This window comes from Schistocerca nitens, chromosome 1, assembly GCF_023898315.1.
Source record: "Schistocerca nitens isolate TAMUIC-IGC-003100 chromosome 1, iqSchNite1.1, whole genome shotgun sequence".
NCBI lineage: Eukaryota > Metazoa > Arthropoda > Insecta > Orthoptera > Acrididae > Schistocerca > Schistocerca nitens.
In genome coordinates, this window is record NC_064614.1 from 567,425,614 (window position 1) to 567,430,547 (window position 4,934).

Sequence of the window (4,934 nt, forward strand, 5' to 3'; positions counted from 1 at the left end):
TCGATATGCCTGGAATCATTGGCGATGATATGGCGCAGACGAATAGCGAAATTCTGCCTGACCGTCTGCAGTGCTGTCGATGACCTCCTGAATGGCTGTTTTCAGCTTATCAGTGGTTTTCGGGTTATTGGTGTTCACCTTATCTTTAATATAACCCCACGAAAAGGAGTTGAATGTGTTCAGGTCCGGAGAATATGGCGGCTAGTCGAGGCCCATTCCAGTGCCCTCTGGGTACCCCACAGCCAGAACGCAGTCCCCAAAATGCCCCTCCAGGACATCAAACACTCTTGTGCTTCGATAGGTCCGAGCTCAGTCTTGCACGAACCACATCTGGTCGAAATCAGGGTCACTTTTGATAATGGGGATGAAATCATCTTCCAAAACTTTCACCGTGCCACCAACGAATATCGCACCGATTAGTGATTATTCCGTGACTGCACATTGCACACCACACAGTCACCCGTTGAGCACGAAGAGACCTCTCGATGGCGAAATGCGGATTCTCAGTCCCCCAAACGCGTCAGTTTTGCTTATTGACGAACCCATTTTCGTCGATAAACTGCATGTACAAGCGTACAGTAATTCCCATCATTCCTCATGGCCAACCGTGCAGTCAGAAGTTATGGCGATTTTATTTTGCATAGTTTAATAATTGTCATCCTGTATATACAGTGTGTTGTTGTGGTCTTCAGTCCGAAGATTGATTTGTTGCAGCTATCCACGCCAGTCTACCCTGTGCATGGTTCTTCATATCTGCATAACCACGGCAACCTACATTCATTCGAACATGCTTATTGTACTCGAGCTTTGGTCTCTCTCTCTGGAATCCCCGTCCACTTCGTCCCTACATTAGAAAAGCGACGATTCCTTGATGCCTCTGGATGTATCCTATTAAACGATTCCTTCTTTTAGACAGGTTATGTCGTATCTTCCTTTCTCACACCAATTCGATCTCCTCATTACTTATTCGATGTACCTATCTAACCTTCAGCATTCTTCTGTAACACTGCCTCTCTTCTCCTCTTGTTTGAACTGCTTATTGTCCACGTCTCTCCTACGTAGAAGGGTACACTCCAGATAAACGCCTTCAAAATGGCTTCCTAATATTCAGTGTTAACAAATATTTAATTTTCAGAAATATTTTCTGACTACTATTAGTCTGCATTTTATATCCTTTTTACTTCGTCCAAAAGTAGTTATTTTTCTCTCCAAATACTACCCAGTTACTACATTTAGTTTCTCATTTCCTAATCTGATTCCACCGGTAATACCTGATTTAATTCGACTACATTCCATTGCCTTTTTTTCCTACTTTTGTTTATATTCATCTTATAACCTCGTTTGAAGTCACAATCCATTCTGTTAATCTGTTCTTCTAAGTCCTTTGCCGGCCGAAGTGGCCGTGCGGTTAAAGGCGCTGCAGTCTGGAACCGCAAGACCGCTACGGTCGCAGGTTCGAATCCTGCCTCGGGCATGGATGTTTGTGATGTCCTTAGGTTAGTTAGGTTTAACTAGTTCTAAGTTCTAGGGGACTAATGACCTCAGCAGTTGAGTCCCATAGTGCTCAGAGCCATTTGAACCATTTTTCTAAGTCCTTTGCTGCCTCTGCAGAATTACAGTGTTGCCAACATCTCATTTTTTAACTTCTTCTCCCTGAAGTTAATTACCTTTCAAAATTTTCTCCTGGTTTCCTTTACAGCTTTCTCGATGTACAGACTAACAACGGAGACATGCTACGATCCTGTCTCGTTCCCTTCCCAACTGCTGTATCCCTTTCGTGCCCCTTCACTCTCATAACTGACGTGTGGTTGCTGTACAAATTAGAAATAGTCTTTCGCATCATGTGTTTTATCCGTGCTACATTCTACGTTTCAAAGAGTGTAGTCCAGTTAACATTGTCAAAATGTTTCTCTAACCATACAAACGATATAAACACAGATTTGCCTTTCTTTAAACTATCTTCTAAGATAAGTCGTAGGATCCATATTGCTCGCCTTACTACATTTCTCCGGAACCCAAACGGTTCCCGATGTCTGTCTCTACCAGATTCCCCATTCTGTTATAATTAATTCGTGCCAGTATTTTGCAACTATGACTTATTAAACTGATAGTTTTGTAACATTCATAACTGTCAGAAATCGTCTTTTTGGGAATTGTATTTGTTGAATTTATCCTGAAGGTCAAATATCTTGTACATCAGGTGGAAAACTTTGTCGTGGCTAGCCCTTCCTAGCATCTCGACAGTTCTTCTCACAGTATCATATCTCCAGTCTCCTATACATTTAATTTCTGTTCCTTTTCTATCATGTTGTCTTCATTTCCCTTGCACAGCCGTTCTTTATACTCCTTCACCTTTCAGCTTTCCCTTCTTTGCTTAGTGCTGCATATCATCTGAACCCTCGAGTTTGATACAACTGCTTCTCTTTTCTTCAAAAGTGCCCATAATTTTTCTATAGGTGACATCTGCCGTGCTCCTGGTGATGCATGCTTCTACAGCCTTGCATTTCTTCTACGTTCACAACCTCTTAGCTATTTTGGACATTCTGTCATTCCGTAACATTACTGTTATGTAATATGACATCTTTGTCTGCCTCAAATACCTGAATAATTTCTTTCATGTCATCATATATTCTTTCAATTTCTTCATTCTCTGTGGAGCTATAAGACATATAATCTTGTACTAGTGTGGTGGGTGTTGGTTTCGTGTCCATTTTGGCAACTATAACGCTTTTAATATCTCGTCCATAGTAGCTTACCTGCACTCCTGTTTTCTTATTCATTATTAGACCTATTCCAGCATCATCTCTATTTGACTTTAGATCTACAACCCTGAACGAGCCTGACCAGAAGTCCTCTGGTTGCTGTCACCGTATTTTACTAATTCCTACTATATCTAATTTATCCGTTTCGCCGGCCGGAGTGGTCGAGCGGTTCTAGGCGTTACGGTCTGGAATCGCGCGACCGCTACGGTCGCAGGTTCAAATCCTGCCTCGGGCATGGATGTGTGTGTGATGTCCTTAGGTTAGTTAGGTTTAAGTAGTTCTAAGTTCTAGGGGACTGATGGCCAAAGTAGTTAAGTCCCATAGTACTCAGAGCCATTTGAACCATTTATCCGTTTTGATTTTTAAATTTTCTAGCGAACCTAACCGATATATGGATCTAACATTAAACTTTACGACCCGCAGAGTGCCACTTTTGTTCCTCCTGATGACATTTTCCTGAATGGTCCCTGCCCAGAGAAATGAATGGGGGAATATTTTACCTCCGGAATATTTTATTCAAAAGGATGCCATCATCATTAAGCCGCACACTAGAGCCGCATACCCTCGGGAAGATAAACAGCTGTCGTTTCCCCTTGCATTGAGTTGCTCGCTGTATTAACATAGTAAGTGCTTATTGGCTAGTGCGACGAGGCGCGGTCAGTTAATTATCCAGACTGTTTCCTCTGCAACTACAAAATAGGCAGGTTTCCCTGTTTAGGTACCATAAACTGACGGAAAAAAATTGCAACGCCAAGAAGGAGTTGTGTGACATAAACGAAAGTTGGATGGCGCGTTTCTACATCTGAACGATTATTTCTATTCAAATTTAGCGCCAGTCGAATAAGAGTGGCGCTAGTAGCACCACTATGAGGATGCAAATAAAGTTTGCTTCAAATACACGCTGTAACGGCCTTTAACGTTAGTTATCTTCAAGACTGGACTGATGAGTTGATGTTAATAAAGAATGTCTTTAAGAAGACAAAGACGCCATTATCAACAGCTCACTGAATTTTAACGTGGACGTGTGTAGGGCTAAGAGAAGCTGGATGATTCTTCAGTCATATTGTAGAAAGACTTGCCAGGAATGTAGTATGTGACTGCTGGCAACGGTGGTCAATAAATAGAATGAATGGTTGCAGGAAGACCGCGCTCGGGACGGCCAATTGGCACTGCCGAGACGGAAGACCATCGTGTTCGGCGTAGGACTCTGGCGCACTGTACTGCATCTGTATCATGTGCAGCAGTTGGCACTACAGTAACACACCGAAATGGTACAAATCGGTTACTTCAAGTACAGCTTCGAGCCAGAAGCCCTGCAGCGTGTATTTCACTGACCCCAAACCACCACCATTAGCGCCATCAATGGTGTTAAGTGGGAGGTCATTGGAGGAAAGCGTAACAGTCTGTTGTGTTTCCTGATGAAAATTGGTTATGCCACGGTGCCAGTGATGGCAGAGTGTTTGAGAGAAGAAGGCGAGTTGTGGGCCTGTAACCAAGCTGTCTGCATGCTAGGCACTCTGGAACTAGACCTGGAGTTCAGGCGTGGCCGCGATTTTGTATGACAGCAGGAGTACTCTCGTGGTTATCCCAGGAACTTTACTGCAAATCTGTACGTCGGTCTGGTGATTCGACCTATTGAGCTGCCATTCATGAACAGGGGGCGTTTTCTAAAAGGATAACGCCTGATCACATACCGGTGTTGTAATCCAATATGCTCTATCGAGTGTCGACATGTTACCTTGGCCTGCTCGATGACCAGATCTGTCTCCAATTGAGCATTTGGTGTCTCATCGGATGACAGCACCAGTGTCATCCACAACCGGCCAGCATCAATCCTCCTTGTCGTCCTTGTATTGATAGACCAAGTGCAATAGTCATAGAACTCCTTCCTACAAACTAGACATCCGGCACCTGTACGACACAATGCACGGATGTTTGCATGCCTGCATTCATCATTCTGACATTTAGGACACTTATTTGCAACGGATAATCTCGCGCTTACATTTACCGATGATCTCTCAATGCTAATCACTTAAATATGTTACCTAGACAAACGTATCGCCGAAATTTCGCTACTCTACATTAATTATTCTTTGTTGTTGCGGTTTCTTCCGTTAGTGTATGTTTGTCTGACTTTGCCAGACATACTTTTCCGATGTGTCTGTTCCTGGG